Source organism: Carassius auratus, unplaced genomic scaffold, assembly GCF_003368295.1.
Source record: "Carassius auratus strain Wakin unplaced genomic scaffold, ASM336829v1 scaf_tig00215596, whole genome shotgun sequence".
NCBI lineage: Eukaryota > Metazoa > Chordata > Actinopteri > Cypriniformes > Cyprinidae > Carassius > Carassius auratus.
The window spans coordinates 25,605-50,573 of NW_020528156.1; the positions used below are offsets into that span (position 1 = coordinate 25,605).

The 24,969-nt window shown below is 35.6% G+C and overlaps 1 long non-coding RNA gene and 1 pseudogene across 1 annotated transcript; one reads left to right on the forward strand and one right to left on the reverse strand.

The window, feature by feature from the left end:
• Nucleotides 1–24,969, reverse strand: part of LOC113095074 (RIMS-binding protein 2-like) — a 98,283-nt pseudogene that overhangs the window by 25,464 nt on the left and 47,850 nt on the right.
• LOC113095075 (uncharacterized) lies at nucleotides 15,368–20,908 on the forward strand. Its single transcript, XR_003288266.1, has 3 exons — nucleotides 15,368–15,393; nucleotides 20,407–20,424; nucleotides 20,670–20,908. It is a non-coding gene; the product is annotated as an uncharacterized LOC113095075 (long non-coding RNA).

Sequence of the window (24,969 nt, forward strand, 5' to 3'; positions counted from 1 at the left end):
TGGTTCAATAGATTACACCTCAAGACTAAAATTAAACTGTAAATGGTTAGCATTAAAAGGGTCATGAACTGAGAAATCAAAATTCCCGTAATTTCTTGACAAATAACAGGTAATTTAACTATAAAACCATCCTGTGAGTTTCAGAACTCGAAACAGCTTATATTGAAGCCAAATCTGCCAAAAAACAAGCTTGCGGAATGTTCTAGTCTAAGATATAATCATGCGGCTAAACACCATCTCCACAGAAAAAGATCAACGCCTACTTCTACATAACTGCCTGTTTAGCCCCGCCCTCCATTTTTGGCATGTAGTGTAAACAACGATAGAGGCAAACACAGGTCTACGCAGACACCCAATGATAAAGATGGATTCAAAATTAAGTTTCAAACTGTGTCAATGAGAATTGGTCCTTTGTTCACTTCATTTTACAAAGAATTAGTTTACAATCAAGGCACAAGAATCAAGACTTTCACAAAGGTTGAAACTAAAAGACGATGCTTTGCTGACTGTATTGGATCCAACAGTAATGTCACACCACATAAGTGTGAGTAACTGTTTTTATTAGGTGGTCACTATTGATTTGTTTTAGGTTTTTTTTTTTTTTTTACATCATTTGATATGTACTGAGTATTTATGTGTTTTTAACCAAAATCACATCACATCTGTGAAGGCTGTCAAACAACTATTAGCCAATCAGAAGAATCAGTCTCCATAAACACCTTCTTTCTGTGAGCCTTCACTGCTCTTGATTGGTCAGATGGCGCAGTCCTTTGTGATTGGTCTACCGCGTACAGCGCGTGTCGAAAACGAAACGCCCATTGTCATTACGGAATGACAGCCCTCCAGACTTGTCAATACATAGAAAAGATAGTCTGATGATGAAACGTTTGAACTGGCTGATCGGCAACAGACCGGAGCAGGACATTTCTCAGTGGTTAGTGTCAAGTGTTCAAATTCCTGACCACTTGTTTAGGCGATTGCGAGCCGAATCTTTTTTTTTGACAGACAATATCTTTATCTATCGTGCATTGTCAGCTTCACAACTTTGCAGATAGTGTATGTTCACATACAGCTACATGACACACTGCATGAAAGGTAATAGTCGAAAAGGCATAATAGGGGCACTTCCGAACTAACACTGATTGATTGGTTTGTTTGTCATACTCACAGCAGTGGCGATGACGGGCCGCACCTCTGAGAGGAAGGCCCGCCGTGGGCTGGAGGGTGTGCTGCGGGACAGGAAAGTGGGTTTGACAGACAGGAGCTCTACCTTCTCCCCCTCAGTCATCTGCAGAGGCCGTATGAGCTCTGAGATCTTACTCATCGAATCCTCATTACCTTTACACACAAACACAAAGGTGACTGATTACTTCATTACTGTGTCATCACTGCTGTTGATCTTATCAGTCTTCAGATTTTTCAGCATTAGACATTGTTTCATATTGCTTTATGGGAAGGGAAAAGGATGAAGGATGGTAAACTAAAGGTGAGCAAATATGAGTGAACTATAATCAATCAATGCCTTACAAAGAGATTTGGACAGGAAATATACACTACTGTTCAAAAGTTTGGGTTCAGAAACATTTTCTCATTTTTTTTTAAAGAAGTCTCACAAAGACTGCATTTATTTAGTCAAATTACAGAACAGCAAATGTGAAATATTATTAGGATTTAAAATAATAGTTTTTTATTTTAATATATTGTAAAATGTCATTTATTCCTGTGGCGAAAGCTACATTTTCATTACTGCGATCTTCAGTTATCCTTCCAATAATTCCAATATGCTGATTTTCTGAACAATAAATGTTCTTTATTATTATACATTTTTGGTGGAAATTTATTTTAAACAGCATTTATTTCAAATAACATTTTTGCAACAATGTCAATGTTCTGTACTGATCAATTTAATGCACCCTTGCTTAATAAAAACTATTCATTTCTTTTTTAAAAAAACGTAACTGTAATCTATGTATTTAACAAAATAAATTAATTCATTAAAGCAATAAATACAGGGCTTGAAATTAACACGTGCCAAATGCGGGTGGATTTCAGCAGTAGCGGGTAATATGGTCACTCGCACTAGCCACAGAGCTCGACATTAATGCTTGTGTGGGACAAGTGGAGTTTTTGAAGGGTAAGTGAAAGAAATGTGCTTGCCTGACTGGGCATTGAAACAACTTATTAGGCAGTCATCGAAATTTCAGTGAAAATGATTCTGAATTCATTACATTCGGTGTAAATTGCAACTGATAATGGGAAATCAACAGTAACAAGGACGCGCCAGCTGAGGCTCACGCAGCCTGTCCATGTCTGAGCCAATCTTGTGAAGAAATCTAAACAAAATAACCCAACTGCACACAGAGGAAACATACTACAGTAAAAATAGTAACTTAGTTTTTATATTTATAACATACAGTATAGCCTAGTTAAGTAACATGTCACGACCAAGAGAGTGAAGGTTAACCAGAAAACCGCAATTGCAAATTTTATATTGATTTTATACAAGATTTAATATAAATTTTGTCAATGATGACTGTTTTTGCTCGATTTGGTTAACAAAAATAGTTCCAAACAAAGATCACAGCAGAACAGTCACGTATCTCTGAGCAACACACAGCGGTGTTTTGTAACTGAATTATTCACGTTTTTGATTGAATTATTTGAGTCAATGATTCAATAGCATATTCATAAAGGCACGCACCTTCATTGGTGAATGAATCAGATGTCTAAACGAATCATTTGAATGATGGCTCAATGACTCACTCATAAATTTTTTTCATTTTTTCCAAAGTTCAAATTCGTATAAAAAATAAAATAAAAAGATGACATCACTAACATCAAGTAATATGAAATAATAATTCATAATATAAATGTAATTACACCTAAATAGGGCTGGGACAACGCGTCAAGGTCATCGATGACGTCGACGCAAAAAATACGTCGATGCAAAATATGCGCATCGATTCGTCAACCTGTTTTTATTTGTCTAAAAAACGTTTGCAAAACGTTTACCTTATGTGCGCTGAATATACGTGATGGCCGGATCAACATTCTGTCCAACGTTATATAACCAATCCAGGGGTTTTTCTGCATTGATCTTTTTTTTTTTGGTGGCTGTCAAAGCCTTATTTGATCAGTGAGTCATGTAGAATAGAATGACATTTCATGTGGAGCATTCGGAGATTTTTTTTATCCATGACAGACTGCTGGCTCCCACTGTAAATTGTTTTTTTTTTTTTTTTTTTTGGAAAAGCACTCTGTATTAGCTTAGAGCCCTCAAGTTTACATTGGTTACTGTATTCTTTCAATTGCTCTAAACGTATTTTGGGTGATCTTTTTTATTGAATGCTAGACATCAAGTTGTTGTTATTTACATCTGAAAGAAGAACTTTTTTTCAGTAATCTAGGCCCTATGTGTTCAGTAAGCTTGTTTCAGTAAGCTATGTGTTTTCAAGGCTTCAAGGTTTTATTGAATGCTATCTCTATACAAGTGCAAAGTAATGCATTCTTAGTCAGTCTTTTATTTTTTAATTTTAAGAGCAATAAACATATATTGCAATGTTAAAGAATTCATGTAAATCAACATGTATAAATTGTTAGTAGTCAATTAATGGGGAGATAATTGAAATCGAATCGGTCTGAAAAATTAATTGTTAGATTAATCGATGCATCGAAAAAATAATCGCTAGATTAATAGTTTAAAAAATAATCGTTTAGGTGCCCTACACCTAAATAACGCTTCTGCTGCCACTTTCTTCTGCAATGGAAAGATCTGTTTTGTTAATACTGATTTCATTTGATTGCTAATAGCCCTATATAGCCTTATTATAAGTGCAATTATAAAAATTAAAAAAAAAGTAAAAATTCGATATGAAAGATGACGCATGCATTTAATACAGTTAGGGGAAAAACGCCATTTAAATATCAATTTAAATAAATTTTAGTATGCGGTAACTTTAGACATTGAATTTCCCAACAATAAAATTGTGGCCAGTGAAAATGTGGAGTGAGTCAATTTTGAAAACCACTAGCAAAAGAGACTGATGAGCAAAAAATGTCAAGACCTGCTTAAATATGTGTATATTTTTTGCTTTTTTAAAATACTGCAAAAAAATATATTGTTACATTGTTTCTAATTAAGCCAAAAAGTATTTAGGCACTGTCAAACAGTTAAAAGTGAAGTTAGTTCGGAAAACATTATTTGAATTTCTAATGCAATGACAAAGATTCCCAAAAGTTCCCAAATATTTTGAGGTTCTTTCATATTATATATGTCAACACATGACCTTCTGTACCTTTCCCGGAGGGGGCAGTGAGGCCGTTGAGGAGCTGGGAGAGGGTGAGGGGTTTGGTGGGTGAGCCGGGCGAGTCACCCCCTGTCAGCTGACTGCTGCTCAAGATGTCTAACTTCCCAGCCTGCAACCTGAACTTCTCCAACTCTTTTGACAGCAGGTTAAACTGCTCACTCTGCGTCCGGCATTTCTCCTCCAGTTCTCTCACTTTAGCCTGGAAAGAAAAAGAAAAGAGAATGTCTAGTGTTAAAAACACATACAGACCAATTTGACTGGTCTGTGATAAAAGCATTGACATTTAAAACTGGTAACAGCTTTATTAACATCTACACTTCACATGAACTAACTGATGAATGCTAATGAAGAGAGCCTGCCAACTCTACCAACTGTGAATGTTGTAAACAACCTACAATACTACAAATAATGCCTACATCTAAAAGGAGGTTTTTCCTACCAAAAATCGCATTGTGTTCTTAGTGCGAAGGAAACTTCTCAGCTTCAGACACCAACAGAATCAAACAAAGACAGGAGTCAATCTATGTTCAGCTGTTATTGTACATCAAATCTCTGTTTTGATCATGATGTTAGTGATGGGAAGTACTATTAAATGGAGGAGGGTACCACACATGCCAAAATAACAGTTAAAGCTGATGATCATTTGACGAAACTCACATGTATACTTGTGTACATCAAAACTAGAAACCACATTAGAGGATCATGTGAGTTTGCATTTTAACAAGTCAACACAAAACTGTTATACTTACAGTATGTCTTGTGAAACATGTTTATGCACGGTTACATAAATGACTAAATATGGCGTTTTAGGCAAGGAAATTAAAGGAAGACATGTCACGTTCTGTAATCCATCAGTCATGTTTGTTGTTGCTGATCTGATCTGCAAACACACATATCCATGAGGCGCTAACAGGATTTAGCACAAGGCAGCACCCATGCATCGCAACACAGGAGCAGAAAGGATCAAGCAGTGAATGAGAAACTTTTACCACTGTATTAAGAGACCAAACTGACTTTTGCAGCACTTTCATTATAAAGTACATACATGCCCTCAACTATAGAGTCTGCCCTCATCTTCATTTATCTCCTGTGTTCAGCTTCTTTACTATCAAAAAATGCCTCCCAAGAGGAATGAGGAGACAACAGAACGCTTTCACATAAATAGAAATAAACTACAATAATAAAATAAAATAAAATAACAGTCGAAGACTTTTACTTTTAATCCGAGGTAATTCAATGACAACTTTTTTTTTAGAATGTCTACTGGGATGGCAACAAGCTAAAAAACTAAACAACTGAAATGATCAATTAAATTTATAGACTACTATAATTATTTAGTATTTTCCAAATACTAATTATACATTTCATTTTAACTTAATAAAATGTATATATTGTTATTAATAATTGTGACCCTGGACAACAGAATCAGTCTTAAGTCGCTGGGGTATATTTTAGCAATCGGCAAAAAAACATTGTATGGGTCCAAATTATTGATTTTGATTTTTCTTTTATGGCAAAAGTCTTTAGGATATCAAGTTAAGATCATGCTCCATGAAGATATTTTGTAAATTTATTACCATAAATATATCAAAACCAAATTTTTTATTATCAGTATTCATTGTTAAGAACTTAATTTGGACAAATTTAAAGGGTATTTCCAGATTCCAGATATTCAAATAATTGTATCCCGGCCAAATATTGTCCTGTCCTAACAAACTATACATCAATTAAAAGCTTGTTTATGATGCATGAATCTCAATTTTGAGAAATTATCCCTTATGACTGGTTTTGCGGTGCAGGATCACAATTAAAATAAAACTTTATAATTATAATTATAAAAAAAAATGCAATAAAAGCAGTTGTTTGGATTTAAAGACAAGCAAAACGTGACCTGTTTTACTTTAAACATTTATAAAACACATAAATAACGTTTGTCGCATAAAATGGCGTATAAAATGACTATGAAGACTAATGGATTGTACTAAAAAGGTTCAATAATTTGATCTATGGTGATATAGATCAAAGATATTGATCAAATGTTTACAGATCAATCATGGATGAGCGGTACAATAATTGACAGGACAGCTAAACAAGGTGACAGGAACTACCCCCAATGAATCACGCGGGGAAGAGAGGCACAACTTTGAGGAGAAGTAACTCGAAAATACCTGCATGCTGTCCAAGTGATTCTGGATATGCAAAAAAATAAAAATAAAAATAAAATAAAAAAAAGACCAGTAACATAGTGACAACAGATGTAAGGAACCAAACAAATCACAGTTGCACACATGAGCATTTCTTCAGTTTCAGAAGTCACAGAGACCCATGAGTACAGCCCCCCCCCCCCACACACACACACTTTTCCTTAATTGACTATTAATTCCAGCAATGAATGAAAAGAGGAAAGTAGAATACAGCAAATAAATAGATGTACATTAGTTTAAAACACAACAATGGTCAGCAAGGATATTTACACAATAACTTTTATTGATTTATTTATTTATTACATTGTTATTACATAACTCAAAATGTAAAAATGGTGTAGTAAGATGTGACTCATATGGTAGCCAGATTTTGGGCTTATATGAGAAAATATACGATGACGCATGTGGAATGTGCTGTACTATCATGGGCAGCAAAGATACGATTTAAAATGCATGCTTATATGCAGGCTCTCATACACATGCACTGACATTCATGAGCAGATATTGTTACTCACCTCTAACAGATGGACGGCACCTTCATGTTCCTTCTTAGCCTCAACCTGAGCCTATAAACCACACAAAAATAATATAGAACGGGTGTATGGTCAAGTCAGTGTATGGTGTACTTAATAAAAGTCACAGCAAAAAATATTCCTACATGTTCTATTCTCAAATTTGGTTGAATAGGTTTAAGGCAACAAGGACTGCAGTGCATTGTAGGGTCATTCATTGTAACTCCCAGCAGCTGTGGAAAACAGCATTCAGTTCCACATGAATAGAGGAACATCTGTTTGAGTGTCAGCCTCTGCAGCATCACAACATTTCAGAAATATGCATGGAGATTCATCTTCAGAACAACAAAACTGGGTTCTTAATGTCTTGACTTCTTCTGATGAGCATGTGTGTTTCATTTATTCTGTTTATTCTCCTCTGTAATCACAGTGCCCCATTCAATAAAGACAGACCATAACTCAAACGTTTCACAGGGTGACAATGTTCAAGTGTTCTGGAGAAAATGTCAGATTTGATCACCTGCTCTGCTGTTTCATTAGAGAGTAATTTACTCTGAGTGGTGAGACAGTGGCACTTTTCTCTTCATTCAAATGAGAAATGAGAGGAAAATTTCAGACAGTTACCTACAATTGCTGAAACAGTTTTCCATTAAAGATCTCTCTTCATTAGGAGCACTTTGACAGCTGGATTTTATTATTGGGTGTTTCTTCAATTTCAAGCATTTTTCCTGTCAAATGGATCGATTTTTTGGTATTTTTTATTAAAACTTATTATTACATTAAAACTATCTTAGACATTTTGACTATGCCTTCATCAATAATCTTATCAAAATACTTTATATATAAAGATCCTTAAAGCTAGACTGTCTATCTTAAATTATGAAAACCTATCAAAAAATAATTACATTTTATATATAATTTAAATTAAGAATGTAATTTCAATAATTCTGTGACTTTTATTTAGTTCAACTGTTATGTAGAATTGTAGCAAACATATGATGCTAAGAAATCAGCCTTAGCAAAACAAATTAGTAATTTTAATAGTCGTGTTAATGCAAATGTTGAAAAGATAAATAAACATATTTAAGACAGAGTAAAATAAACTAAAATACACATACAGTATAGCCCCTAAAAAAAACAGCTATGAACAGCCCAAAATCACCTAACAAAACACCCACCAACTAGACGCAGCGCTGTGCTTCTCTTCCGATGTGTGACCGCCTTTAAGGGTAGCTAAAGCTAACTTCTTTCTGAATATAATAGAAAAAGCAGCAGGCAATACTGAGTCTATTTGGAGTTAGTTTAAAAATATTAATGGGACATCATTTTATAAATCCTGAATCACTTAAACTCGTTGTTGATGGAAAACTTCAGAATAAGTCAGCTGAAGTAGCTGATGTTTTCAATAATTATTTTGTCGATTTTTCTATAAATACTATTAAATGGGTAGAGTCATACTCAGTTGGTTAGAGTGAAGAATCGTCAATCAGGTGTTGTTTCTTTGTCAGCAGGTGTCCCACAAGGCTCGATCTTGGGCCCATTTTCTTTTTTTTATGTAAATGATTTGCCAAATGTTTGTCTCAATTTTAAACATTTTTGTTACATGCTAATAGTGCATCTCAAGCTGCTGTTCAGTTAACAAACTTAATGATAAAGAACACAGAATGGCTAAAACATAATTGCTTAAAACTAAATGTATCGAAAACTGTAAGTTTTTTTTTGTTGTAAATTTAAAAGCTACTGTGTGAAGCCAGATGTAGTCATAGATGGGGAGAGACTACAAGACATCTCAGATTTTAAATATCTGGGTGTATATATTGATAGAAATATCAAGAAGGTTTGCAATAACATTAAGTTAAACTTGGCAAATTTTAGATTTGTCCTCAGATGCTTGTCAACTAAGGCTGTGAAGAAGTTTATGCATTCAATAATCTGCTCACATATCACCTATTGTTTGACAAACTGGTCACAAGCAAGTAATACTTCTCTCAAACCAATTCTCTCTCTATATAAACAAAATGTAAAAGTTTTAGATAAGAAATCCATACACCATCAACATTGTGTATAAAATTAAACATGGACTGTCTCCTTTTGTATTGATCCAGTTTGTTAACATAGCATCAAATGGTAACAGATTAACAAGAAGTGCAGTAAGAGGTAACTGCATAGAAAAAAATTATTTAGTCAAAGAGTGTTTTGGTTAGGGCTGCTCGTGAGTGGAACTCCATCCTAACTTACATTACAAATTGTAATACTTATGCCTCTTTTAAGTTTAACTTTAAAAAGTGGTTAACTGAGAGTCAGTATTGTCAACATTAATTTTACAAACTAAATTCTACTGCCTTCTTGTCTGTTTTACTAGCTGAGATTTTTATGCTACAAACATGAGGTTGCTTGGTTGAGTACTGACTGAATGATTAATGTCCCTGTTACTTGGTTTTATGCTTACATTGTATTTGCCCGAATATTGATATGAGCATGAGCTCCATCCTAAGGTTTGGTGTGGATGGAAACCATGATCTCTCACCTTCTGCAGAAGGTCAATCTCCTGCTGCTTGGCACTGAGGACGGCCAAGGCTTGTTCATGCTCTAATTCTAGCTGCTGCCTCCTCTCTGCAGCCTCTCGCATATGCTGGGAAAGAGAGAAGAGAGAGCATGAAGTGAGAGGAAACTCGATAAAGGATGAACCCAGACAGAATGAGAGCAACCATCAATCAGGGATAGTTCATCCAAAATAGAAAACTCAGTTGTCATTTTCTCACCCTCGTGATGACTTACTTTCTTGAGAGGAACACAAACCCATGCAATTAAAGCAGATGGGGATCATGGACAGCTGTGTTAACCCCTGACTTTCATTGTAAAACAGCAGCTTGGACATGATGTTAGATAACTACTTTAGTTTTGCGCGCAAGAATGTCAAAGTATGGATTTGGAAAAGGCCAGTAAATTATATCAAAATATTTGTTTTTAGGTGAAATAATTCATTTAAAATCTTTTATGTCACACTGAAACACTATCAGCTTATAAAAGATCATCAGTTTCCAGGAGCACCAGAGACAAAAATCCCTTCTAATCCTGGAATATCTGATGTAAACTCTAAGATCTCTTTCTTCCCTGACCTGAACTGACAGAATTAGGGGCCATATACACTGAACGCATTACAATGCTATGCTTTTTCTTTGTTTCTTTCTATGTAAAGATGCAATTGACCACTGTGCTTATGCATTGTCTATTATTTGTCCTCTAATGAGCTAAAACGTTTGTTTTTTTAAGGGACAGTACATCCAAAAATGATTCTTTAAAGTCATTTGAAACCCATATGCTGAATCTTAAAATAACTTTCAGTGAACTGAACTGAGTCAGGGTAACACTATTTTTCATTTTTAAAAGGAATCAAATTAAGGCTGTAATGGACAGTACAATGCATTCAAAGGATCGTTTAACAAAATATTGACTGTGCAGCAGACAAAAAAAATTGAAGTAGACAAAAACTCTAAAGTAGACTAAAACAGTTTTTAAAGTTGAGAGTTGTGAAAATTATTACTTTTATACAGTATTTACTGTATACAGTCATTGTGAAGACTGTAAGTCTATCCCTCAAAGCCTTGTGTTAAATTTTATATTCCATCAGTTCATCAAACAAAGTTATTGCATGACTTTAGAAGACCTGGAATATACACATAGTCACTACAGACTGTTGTTGCATGGTTTTGAGCTGCACTTCAGTAATTTTCCACAGCAAAAATAACAGCATATGGTTTTGAAATGACATGAAGGTGAGTAAATAATGACAGAATCTTCATTTTTGGGTGAACTTTCCCTTTAAGCACTGAAAACAACAGCAAAGTGTTGTTGTAAATCAAGTTTGTGTCATTTGCTTCACCCCTTTAGGTAAAGCAAAAACAGAAGTGAAGCATCATGTCAATCAGCCAGACTAAGCACAGCCACGGAGCTTCGCATGATCAATAAAGGGCTTAAGGCTCACAGCTCTGTACATGAAAGGGTGTGTGCAAACAACACAGCATGTTCAATCAGCACCAATCACTGCCCAACAAAGTCCCCAGCTCTTCTGACCTGTTAAAAGTACACAGTGACAACACCTAGCAATTTTCTTTCCATTTGTGACATGTGAGGTTACAAGGGATACAGGGAAAGGAGGGATTTTCCATGCTGCTACGAAAGAGGAGTGCAGGGAAGAGGAAGGTTAGAATAATCTAACCTTCAGAGGACAAATAAACTGTACTGTGTGTGAAATATATTCTGGTTATCTGGTCTATTTATGTATTAATCAGTACTTATTTACTCAAGTACTTACTTATTAAATAGCTTAATCATTTTAACATATATAAATATTTTGTCAATTTATTTACTTATTCATTTATTCATTTGTGACCATTAATGTATTTATTTATATATTTAATTTTAATTTACATTTTCACATTTTTACATTTTTAATTTACAACTGTTATAAAACTTTTACCGAAGATGCATCAATATTATGTTTTAAGTTTATTATTTAATGGAAAATGTTTCGGTCATCCAGTCATAACTGCAAAATAAACCCCCTTCAAGATCATATAATGATCACCCAATTGCAGTTTATTTTGCAATAATAAGGTTTCAATATATTTCACACTTTGTACATTAATTTGTAAGTACATAACTGAAAAAACAAGCATATTTTAAGAATATCAACACCATGTATATCTCACATTCAAAAGAAGAGCCGAGTTAGTTTATTTTGTGAGGGGAGGGTGTAATTGTGCATAACTGTTGTGTCATGCACAAACGCATTCAGCAGTGCCTCAGCCGGCCGACCATTCAGACCACATACAGCATCCAGATCAGCTGTTAGTACTCAGTACGAAGGTCCACATTCAGTTAGTGCTGGCTTCTGTAAAGTCTTTAGAGATACCTGATGAATGAAAATATGGAGGGAGGCAGGGAGAAGGGAGGGGCAGGAGAGGGTTAGATGTTAGGGGAGGGGTAAGGCGCTCCAGGACTCCTAGTCGATCACAGATCCACACTTTGAGGTGTACGACAGCTCTAAAACCATAAAAGAGTACAAGGGGAGTAAAAGAGGTAAAAAAAACAGATGTAAGTGGAGGTCAAGCTATAAATCCTTATACATTGCCAGCTGGATTTCCTGAAACATCTGTCATGATGATCTGTCAGGTACTGACATAGATCACACTAAGATAAAGGACTACCATTTTCACTCTGCCTCAACACATTTTGACTCAGTCAACAAGAAAGCTAATCAGGCAACCAGTCAAGCAAATGTCCAGATCACAATTTTTCTACTTTATTTTTTACCGCAAACTTCTGATTTTAGGTTGGAATGACTTGATATGGTAAAAAACATGTTCTGAAACACACAAAGTAAATGAAATTCACAAGTAAAGTAAATTAAATGATATTATTATATGAAATAAATAAATACAAATGTATATTATTAGTTTTTTTTTTTGGGTGGGGTGGGGGGGACCCCCAAGATCTTTGACACAATTCGAACACTGAATAAAATGTATTATTATGTATTCCATAATGAAAATGAAGCCTATTTTATGGCCATAAAGAGTGTTTACATAAATAGTTGTGACATTATTTTATGAATATTATGCACAGATTAAATTCTTATTACAGTAATCTAAAAAAAGGTCATTTTCAATAGTGTAATTATTTAATTGTATTATTAAGGAAATATTTACACATCACTGTATAAAAGTATTTGTTATAAAGCTGTAACTTATATTCACAGACATACAGACAGATGATTGATAGATAGATAGATAGATAGATAGATAGATAGACAGACAGACAGACAGACAGACAGACAGACAGACAGACAGAGTGCCCGCCATTAATATCGGCACCCTTGGTAAATATGACAATAGGCGGCTGTGGAAATAAATCTGCATTATTATTATTATTTTTTGATATTTTATTCAAGAAATTCTCAAAAACTCGAACCTTTCAATGAAGCATAATTAAAAATCACGAGTTTAAAAAGTTTAAAGCATTCAATTCACATGGACCAACCGTCACGAAGAAAGCACGCATTTATGTAGGTTACATGCACACTTCACAAGATCTCACAGCTGGATTCAGCTAAGTTTGCAAGGTTTGTGAAATGAAATGTTCATTAGCAATTCAAAGATTTGTTTAAATGATGTAAATGTGAATTTGCTTAATGCTGATGGCAAACAAGAAAGTATTATAATGTTTGCCTTTCTATTGCTAATAATATAAAAGCAATGGTTATAATAGTTTTTGTACATATTAATTCCCTTGTTTAACCCTCTGGAGTCTAAGGGTATTTTGGGGGCCTGGAGAAGTTTTGTCATGCCCTGACATTTGTGCTTTTTCAGTTGCTTATAAACATCTAAATGGCTAAAAGTCTAGTCTCATTGTAATCCGCACAAACTGGGCTATAATAATATGTGAGCAGCATGTATGTACATTAGGGGTGTAACGGTACGTGTATTCGTACCGGACCGTTTTCGGTACAGGGCTTTCGGTACGGTGCACGTGTGTACTGAATGACGGAATGCAATATTTTGTGTGCGGAACATAAGTACATTTTCGTGTTTCCAAATGAACATATTAAGTGGCGGAAGTCTCCGCGTTCAACGCAAATCCCGCCCTGCAGCTGATTCTAAGGCCGGCGACACACTGGATGCGTGGCGCATGCGTCTAAGCTGCGTGGCGTGTGTTTTTAATTCGGCTCCCATGTTAACAGGTTAGAGCTTGCAGACTGCCTGCGTGAGACGCGCATCGCGGAAAACGCGTGCATGCTAGAAATAGAACCGATGCCTATTTTTCACGCGACACGCAAGCGTTTTGGATGCGTTTCCAGGCAAAATAGAATAGAAAAATATGTTTATATGTCATTTTGTACACAAATACATATTAATTCATGACACTTTGATGTGTGAAAGTCTATAGGTTGACATAAATTCAGATATAAATGTAATTAAAAAAATAAATTAATAATTATTGATTTTCAAATATTGCACCTGTCAAACATAGTCTATTTGCCGTCAATACTGTTGACGGTGTCCTTTTATCAGTAGGCTTTAAATTTATGCTCAACATGAAGTATAGATATTGTTGTCATGACAAGAGCCTTTATTAACCAATATTATATGATATTGGTTTGAGACTGAGAGTATTTTATTTAGTGGAGAACTTTGCAGCAGTATTTTATTTCTTATTCTTTTTTTATTTTATATATATTTTATTAAAAAGTTTTTTTTAAATGTATTGTAATAAACAACCTGCAGTTTAATGTTTGCATTTCTTTCCCTTACTGTACCGAAAATGAACCGAGCTGTGACTTTAAAACCGAGGTACGTACCGAACCGTGATTTTTGTGTACCGTTACACCCCTAATGTACATGATGGTGTTTTTGAGAAAAAAAAATGTTATGCGAGGTTAGTGAAAAAACAAAAAAAATGTTAATCACTTGAATAAGGCCATAAAACACATACAGAACATTGGTTCCCGGGACTTTTGAGAACTGGAGCTTGTAGCCTAGAATTTTTCTTTCTAAATTATGTGAAAATCATCTTGTTTACTCAAAACAATATATTGATTTAAATTTTCTAAGACACTTTTATTTTTGTAAAAGTCATATGCGAGTAGGCGTCAACTATCATGAATCTCATTTTGATTAACTTTGGGAAGTCGTGGCCTAATGGTTAGAGGGTTGGACTCCCAATCGAAGGGTTGTGGGTTCTAGTCTCGGGCCGGATGGAATTGTGGGTGGGGGGAGTGCATGTACAGTTCTCTCTCCACCTTCAATACCACGACTTAGGTGCCCTTGAGCAAGGCATCGAACCCCCAACTGCTCCCCGGGCGCCGCAGCATAAATGGCTGCCCACTGCTCCAGGTGTGTGCTCACAGTGTGTGTGTGTGTTCACTGCTCTGTGTGTGTGCATTTCGGATGGGTTAAATGCAGAGCACAAATTCTGAGTATGGGTCACCATACTTGGCTGAATGTCACTTCACATTTTAATGAGCTGGATAATGAGCCTTTAAGTCAGCTTGTGTCACTGAGAGGCAGGGGCGTGGCCAGGGGTGGCCCGATGTAATTGCGATCTATCATAAATAATAATAATAGTTTCTTAGATTTTGATCAACATGACCTCGATCGATCATGGCAAAATGATTACGTTCGGACTGTGAAACTATCGCGACAGTTTAATCACTAGTCACTTACAGGCAAATGCGCTATCGTGAGAGTTTCTGTAGCGCGTTTCTTTCCAGCATTTGTAAAAAGTCGAGGACTGAGAGAGACGAGAAGAGAAGCTTCGCTTTTGTGCCTGGTTAAACTCATATTCGGGCACACAAACACATCTTTTCAGGTGAGTTACGCTGCTTTTTCTTCTGTTTGGGTGCATTCAAGCCCCACGATTCAGTGAAACATTAGAATTTGAATAGAGCGTTCAGTGCCGGGGGCAGAGTCACATTAGGTATAATGAAGGGAGACGTGAAAAACAAACATTGCGTTGTTTTCATATGGATTACTTTATCACAGAATATTTGTTTTCGGCGGCACTTGTTTAGCTTAAAAGTAGACATGTCAGGCTTTCTATAGATATCTCGCTCATGTCTCTATGTTGAGTATTCACTGAGTTACAGTTCATTTTAATGAGGTGTTTGTAAATGAAGATCAGCGCAGACAAAGGCTGTAGACAGCACACCTTGTTTGTTATCTTTATTTTATAAGTGCGCAAAGTTTTGTTGTTATTATTTCTGTATACAAAAAAAAGTAGACCCTTCACAGATTCGATTGATGTTCAATTGATGCTCAAACTGAAAGTGTAATTTAAGTTCTTTTCGGGGCTATCAGGAGAAAATGCCTCATAACGCATATATGCGTTAATCGACTCCAAAGGGTTAACTGTTCTGTCTGATTATTAGACAGACTTCTATCTGAATTAGACAGAACTGTTAATGACGACAGCAAACAAGAGGGAGAATGTGAGCACTTTGTGCTCAGGCACTGCCTTTCTCATCGTTGTCAAAATAAAAGTCCCACCTTGAGCCCATTGGCCAAGCAGAAAAACTTATCACAGGATTATAAATATGAGGAACACAGAGGCCAAATTCTCTTAATCATCCAACACAAGGAGTAAAACCAGAAATAGTTCTGATGTGCAGAGCCAGATTGTTGAGCTTCACAAATAGAAAGTGGCTGTAAGAAAAGAGATAAATCATTGAAAATCTCTATCAGGGCGATAATTAAGAGGTTCCAAATAAACTAAAGATGTTACAAATCTATCTGGAAGAGAACGTGTGCCTATATCATCATAATGCACTGTGAGGAGGAGAGTTTCAGTGGCCAAATACTCTCCAAGGATCACAGCTGGAGTATTGCAGAGATTAGTTGAGTATTGGGGTCAGAAAGCCTTTTTGGCAGCAAACCCACCAGATGGGTTAAGTACAAACAGTGATAAAAAAGTACCCCACGCCCAGTCCTCTGACCTGAACCCTATAGAAAATGAGTGGAGTGAACTGAAGAGAAGAAACACTAATATGGAGCTGTGAATCTGAAGGATCTGGGGAGATTCTGAATGAAGGAATGGTCTCTGGTCTCTTATCAGGTGTTCTCCAAACTCTTGAGGCATTATAGGAGAAAACTCAGAGCTGTTATCTTGGGAAGAGGACGTTGCAATAATTGGGTGCCAATAACTGCGGCCAACATGAACTAGAGAAAGCATTTATTTCACAATGAGATTTTTCCCCCACTTTGATTTACTTCAGTGATAACTTCAAATTTGGTTAACTTTTTGAATGAAAGATCAAAAGGATAAGCAATGCAGATTTATTTTCACAGCCATCTTTGCTCATATTTACCAAGGGTGCCAATATTAGTGGAGGGCACTGTAGATTGAAAGATGTTAATGTAATACTTTATGTAACCATAATTAAAATAATCTTACAATGCAAACTGACGAGTTACAGAAGAAACTGTCCAAACATAGGCTTCATTTTCTTTTTCCATAACTTGTTTTTCTTTTATGTGTTCTACATTGACACGTCTGGCGGGTTCTCACCTTCAGCACCTGCTCTAGGTTCTCCAGTTTGCCTTGGAGCTCAGTCCTCTCCAACAGAGCACAATCTCTCTCCACTGTCACAGTGTACAGAGCCTCCTGCAGCTGTTCATACTCACTTTTCACCTGATAGAGAGAGAGAGAGGCAGATATTAACAGAAGATTACGTCTTCCACACACACGTCTTCCACAGTTTGCCCTCTGACCTCTGTTATAAAGGTGAAAGGTCATTCCATCCTCCCAAAACACACATCAGTGCCTTGGCCGACTGGTTTGTACACAAGTTTCACACACTGGTACTCATGCAAATGACACATTTCAAAGTCCCGTTCCCCCATCATTCCTTTAGGCCTCTTTTACTTCATACCAGTTATTAAGGTGAGAGTTTAAACTAGTAGTTATGAGTGTCAAACTGTCTGTGGTGGTTGTCTTTGGATCTGTTTGAAACCATGTATGAATAAGACCATCTGGACCCACGTGGCCACAAGCCTAATAGGTGAAACTATCAGCATGCTTTCATAAACAGCACGGTCTGAGAAGGCAGCTCTAGATGCTCATGTCCCGACCAGGAAACCTCCAGGCACATCTGTTCCACTGTTCCATATAAAAGGTTTCCCCAAAGGATTCAATGCTATTAAACACTCTGATCAATTGAAAATGACATATTCTGTTTGTCTTTGTCCACTGGCATGTGATATCCGGAGTGAGTGTAGTCAGCACTGAGCTCTGGGGTGAGAGTCGTGTTTTTAGAGAGGGAGGGCAGAGGGGTTGACATCCTGTATCGATCACAGTGTCAGTCATAATAAAAAGCTGAGCTGTCAGAGACAGAGGCAGTACTCACACTCCACGCCTTTCCAGTCTGACACTCATCTCTTATCTGCAACCTGACCTGAAGTGAACACCCACTGTAACAGCAATTACAGCTGAATACGTTTGTTCCAGAGGAAATATGTTTGACCTATTACACTTGTATTGTTGATTCTTATGACATTTAACTGGCATGTTGTTAGATAGTGATGGTGGCATTGAGCAAATAACCTTTGTGTACAAATTAAAGAGAACATTTCAGCAAAATTGACAATACTTACTTTTAATAAAAGTTTTTATTTTATTTTAAATTTCAATAACTTTCTCCACCTTTGAAACAACCTCTGCTATTACCAAGGCCATGTTTGGCAGGTAAAACAAAAAATGTATTTAATCATTTCATGATTAAACTATATCTAATCCAAGTACTCGTTTATTATTTTCAGCTTTACATATCGTGCTTTGAATGTTGTTTAAAGCAATGTGCACCCTGTTCATTCATTAAATTTACATTGCCAACATTTGCATACTTTAAAGGGAACATTCATTCCCCTGCAAGAGAAAACCACAGAGACACAGATTAAGCCTAGTCCTAAAGGAAAATAAATAAATAATAACAATTAAAACAAAAAAAAAAATGTATGGAGAAAACCAATTTACTCAGTAGTTCAGTCGACACTTTATGTCAAGGCATTATATGCACTTAGGAACAGTGTTTTATTTTATTTTATATTTAAATTTTTCTGTTTTCATTCTATTTCTAAGATTTTTTATAATTAATTTCCTATTTGTGTTTTGTCAATGTTATTATTTTTTTTTTAATGTGTCTATATGGTTTGAAATACATTTTAAATGCAATTTCTTAAATCAGTTACCTTCATCAGAATATTATATAAATACAAATAAATAAATACAAATAAAAAAATAATAGTTTTAACCTCAGTGTCCTAAATCAGTGTGTTTTTTTTTTGTTTTTTTTATCAAGGAACCACTACTATTTGATCACAATAATTATTTTAATAAATATTAAAGATAGAACTGGTAGGTATTAAGAAATAGTGAAAGCACTCTTTTCTCACTTATTTTTATTTTATTATTTGAATTGATTTGATTTTAGAAAAGATTCAGCAGTATGCAGTTAAGTGTGCATGGAAGAGATGCGTTTTCAGCTGTTTCTGGAATATTGTCAGGGACTCTGCAGTCTGGACAAGGTTAAGAAGATCATTCCACAAGCAAGGGACACATTTTAATGGGTTTGCGGCGTAAGCTTCATACCAAAAATTGTTTTTATAATACAGGTATGTATGTATAGGCCAGGCGTGAAATACATCAGTTAACCTCTGCCTGACTTCCAAAGGGTCAAGACAGTGAAGACACTCATCTAATAGTCCTGCTCTGCTTTCCAGTAATGCTGAGCCACTAACAGAGTGGATAGACATAAGTTGTGTAGATGGAGCAACTACCATCTTGATGACAGCCATTCTGATCGCTGGGACAGAGCTGTAAGTTCACTGATGTCTCACTCTGAAACAGCTGTTTGAGTGGGGGGTAAACTCACAAAATAACTGATGCATGAAGGACCATTCTTTTCAAGCAAGGGCAGGCTCACATGACTCAGAGACGTCACACCATTACAGCTCTCAGTTTAGCATCGTAACATAATGAGCTATATGTGATCCTAATTTTTGTTAGTTGTGTTGTTTGATTGTAAATATTTTGCAGTTAAGTATATTATATTGTGCCATATATAAAAAATAATAATTAAAATACGCCAAACTACACAGAATTTTATTTTCATTTATTTATTTTCTGTACCCCTTTGGAATATTTTATTTTACACCTCCCAAACATTATCAGAATGAAGTTTAATGTAGAAGTTGAATTTGATTAGAAGCTGAATATTAAAGTCACTCTATGTATGAACTGTAATTTAAACGTGTTTTAAATTAATAGACAGGAAAGTAAAATTCAGCCTTCCTGCTTCCACTCTTCTGGGAAGGTTTTCCGCTAGCTGCGGGGATTTACTGTCATTTCCTCCCAAGTTCTCCTATAATGAGTTGTACTCTTGTATGAGTTTCTTACTTTTGTTAAACACTAAGGACAATATATTTTGAAGAATGTTGGTAACCAAACAGTAAATGGTAACCATTGACTTCCATAGTATTTTTTCCATTTTTGGAAGTCAATGGCTGCCGTCATTGTCCATGTGACATCAGCGGTTCAACTGTAATGTTATGCTTCATGGTACTCTTGTGAACGTGCATCAAAGACTGAGAAGGAAGAGTAGAAATTGTTGAATAAAATCATTATTTTAGTTTTCTTTGGGCACAAAAGGTATTCTTGTATGTTCATAATTTTAAGGTTGAACCACTGATGTCACATGGACTATTTTAATGATGTCCTTACTACCTTTATGGGTCTTGAACATGTCAGTTGTGTTGCTGTTTATGCAGCGTCAGAAAGCTCTCGGATTTCATCAAAAATATCTTAATTTGTGTTCTTGTTGTCTTACAGGTTTGGAACGATATGAGGGTGAGTAATTAATAACAGAATTTTTCAGAATTTTGGGGTAAATATCACTTTAAAGCAAAAAAAAAATTCATACAGCACATTGCTAGAACTCAAACCATAAACTATGGGAAGTGTTATACTTTATTACTTATAAATATCACACTTATAGCCCTCCTGATGATTTTGAATTACTGGCGTTCCTTTATTTATTCTGTCTTTTCTTTCTCTCCCCTTTTCTTTCCTCTGTATTGCCATCGGCCTCAAAGGCACTGCATTCATAAATTACTAATGAGGGAGTAGGGATCCTGTTTTGCAAAAGCGTTTGACAACACACCTACTCGGACGTTTCGGACACGGCCTACCTTCCAACAGCTCAGCAGGAGGACATCGCTCTGCCAGGATGGGATGCCAAGATGTGCCTCCAACTAAACACTGACACAGACATGACTAAAAGATCACACTTGCAGGTGTGAGACAGAACTAGGGGAGATCAGAAAAATGCACATCCAAGACTATGATTATAGTTCCGAGCGGCAGTATCAGAAGACATAAGCAATGGAGCCCAATGAATACATGCTGCTAGATTATATGATCCTAACCGACCATTTAACAGAAAATGTACAAATAAATATAGTTCAGAATAAATAAGTCTGGAATAATTAACATTATTTACCGCTGTTGAAAAAAGTCCCTTATTATCTGACAATGAATAATAGCGGTTTTATTTTCGAATATATGAAAAGTTTGGTTCCAAAATCCAATAAATCCATTATGATTAATTTGAGTAAAAATGTGTTTTCTTTATCAAAAAAGTGGCAGGATGAAAACCAATATTTTCTGTTTCAAACTTTCACATAGCATATTTAGTTTATAATAACATGAGTGGTCAGGTTTTGATTTTCAAAGATTTATTATAAAATTTTATTATTTTTCCCAAAATGCAATAAATCCATGATACATTTTTTTTCTTCCAAAATGCAATAAATCCACTGAATCAATATGAAAGTTATTTTTCATATTGGAGCTGATGAAAATACACAACATTGTAAGGTGATAGTATACGACAGCATCTGAACTTGGTCAATACTAATCTTATATACAGGCACCGGACTAAAAAATGCATTCATCAGTCATCGCTACCAAAATGATTTCAACGGGTCATCTTGTTAATGCTTTAAATTAATTACAGTGACAAAATACAATTTAATCACAAACAAGAACATGGCGACATCACATTAAACCACAGAAATTCCAAAATGACATTTCCCTTACATTCATCTTTGCCATGTTACATTTATTTAATTGACTAGTGCTATGTGCTGTAAAAAACATAAATGGCATTAATAAAAACACTAACACTGACAAGCTACGCAATATTGCATTCATAATCGAATACGATTCATCTAATGAACATGATGTAGCGTAGCTTGTCAGTGATCTACGGCTCTATGTATTAAATGCATCTGAATAATTTCCATTTGAAAGCATGTGATTGAGATTTAGCGGTACTATTAATCACAGAACCGGCTTTACTGACGAGATGCGAATGACAATTACATGCGATTTATCATGCAGCCCTTGTTTGTTGATCACAAAGTGCAAAGAGGATGAGGGAAACTAGGACACTGGTGTATTCAAAGCACCGCCATTACTGTCTAGAGTTCGTGGAATGGTGCACTGTGATTGGTTGAGCAGATATGTCGCATTCAGCAAAAAAGGGAGACTGGAACGATCACGATTTCCATAAGAAATTAACTGAATAACTGATTATAACTGACTAGATATCAATAGATATGCTGTGTTACACACAAACATACAGGCCCACAACTGACCTACAATGTCATGTAAAACAATATTTCTTGACGCTGTCATAAACCAATCCTTCAGGAAATTGCTTTTCCATGACTACACACAAAAGACCCTCACCTCAAGATCAACATCACATTCGATATCAACTTCACTATCCAGGAAATTACATTTTTACCCCGTAAGGACCAACACACAGGCACATAGGCTATCAGAGCAGACACATATAAATGGTGGATTAGAAAACCCCCAAAATATAATTTTACCAAGAGATAAAAGGAAGTAGAAATGTGCCCTTTGACTCACGAAAGCTCCAGCGCTTTCTGGAACAATTTTATAAAACCAAAGCATAAACACAGTGTATCTGAATACTGCACTAATTTAGGTGAAAAAAAAAATATTAAAAGAAAAAAAATTAAAAAATACATTTACCCTGCCACTTACATTCCAAGTTTGGAAAAAGTAAGACTTTTTAACTTTTTGAAAGAATATGATGCTCACCCAGGCTCCATTTATTTAATCAAGAATACAGTGAAAACAGTAACATTGTGGAATATTATATTTTTAAAGACAAACTACTTTAAAAAATATAATTTATTCCTGTGATGTCAAAGCTGAATTTTCAGAAGCCATTTCTTCAGTGTCACATGACCCTTCAGAAATCATTCCAATAAGCTGATTTGCTGCTCAAGAAACCTTTACTCTTATAATCAGCCGAAAGCAGTTGTGCTGCTTAATATTTTTGCTGAAATCATGACACATTTTTTTTTTTCAGGATCCTTTGATGAAAAGAAAGTTCAAAAGAGCATCATTATCTGAAACAGAAATCTTTTGTAACATTCTAAATGTATTTACTGTCCCTTCTAAACAATATAATGCATCCTTGATTTTTTATTAATTACTATTCATTTGGAAAAGTATTAATTTCTTTCACAACAACAAAGAATCTTACACTCCAATGGTAGATAACAAATATTTTTGTATGACAATAAATAAATCAATTAGTACAGTCAATTGATTACAAAATAACTAATTAATCACATTTTTTATGGAAGGAATCATGATTAATCCCAGTTTGCAGTTGGCTGAAACATTGCTCAACTTTGCAGATGTATGTGTAACTAAGATATTTACGCTCAAGTCAAACCTTATTCTTCCAGCATTTTTCCTTTAGCATAAACCAAAATCGGCATGACATTTATATCTCGGCACAAATCCTCCATACTCATACAGCGGGCATTTATACAATCATTCAGAGATGAACTCATCAATCTCACGAGTGAGAGGGTGGTCACCGGCGTGCTCCAGCGGGGCAAAGGGATTCAGTGGATTGAGTTAGAGGATGCTGAAATGTGTGACGGGCGGCTCAAGGCCTCCAGCTTTATGAGGAACAATACTCCTCTTCCACTCAAGTGGCAAAAACACCATTAGTGCTCTCCACCAGGGAACAAATGATAGGGCGAGCGGATTACAATGCCATTGTGCATGTATGAGTGAGTAGACGACGAGGGTTTACTATCTAGCCATAAGCCACAATGAGACAGACTGCTTACCTGCTCATACTTTGCTGCCTTCTGGGTATCGGTGAACAAGCGGAGATTCAGACGTGCTTTCTCCTGCAGAACATGCTGAAGCTCACTCTCCTGTCAAGACACACACACACACACACACACACACAAACAGAAAGGTTAGATTCTCAGTTTTGTAGTACACATTTTCAAACTCTAGCAGAAATACTCACAGGCACACACTGAAAAACACGTTTAGATGGCAGGGTGTATTTCTGGTAAGAACAGAGAGTTTCCAACACAGCTAGTGTTAGTCAATGCATTATTCATTTTGAGAAGAGTGAGACAGGGAGAGAGTAAGTGAGTGAAGACAGTAAGAGAGAGAGGGACGTTGCGGCCCACCTGTCTAAGAAAGACTGACATTGAGGGTTTGAACTACAGAGATCACTAGTCAACTGAAATCGTCTCCACACAACACATCTAGAACAGTCTACATAGACAAGGAGAAAAAGAACCAGAGAGAGAGTCCATCACTACATCAGCATCTATCTATTTTTTTTTTTTACTTTGCATTTGTGACAGAATCAGCATATTAAAATGATTTCTGAAGGACCATGTGACACTGAAACCTGGAATAGCGACTACTGAAAATGCAGCTTTGCCATCACAGGAACACATTATATTTTCAAATATACATTAAATACATTTTCTTTTAAATCACAACAATGCTACTTTTGTTAATATTTTAGTTATCAAAGGAACAACCTAGGTGAACATAACACTCTTCTTTAAAAATTTGGATTTTAATTTATTTTGGTGCATAACATTTTAAATCAAAATAATACCACTTTATTTAATGTTTTATTGATCAATAAAAAAAATATTAAAATATATGTACCAAAACACAGAACTACGCAATTTAACCTAATTTATTTTACTGCAAATGAATTATATTTATTTTTGAGTTGATTTTTATATTCTTTATATTCTTCACATTGTAATGTTTTACTATTATTTCACAGATTGTGCATTGTATTGTCAGACCAATGAAGCACACTAAACTGAAATCAAACATAACTGAGAGAGACAGAGAGAGAGAGAGAGGAAGTAAGATTGAGAAGTACAAGAAAGTAATGCTGATGAGGCACTACCCAAGAGAGGAGAGCACACAGCACATCAGACAGCATGCTGCTTTTATGACTGAATCATCTGTACACCTTTAAATAGCTCTGTGTAATTAGGTTAACTTCTC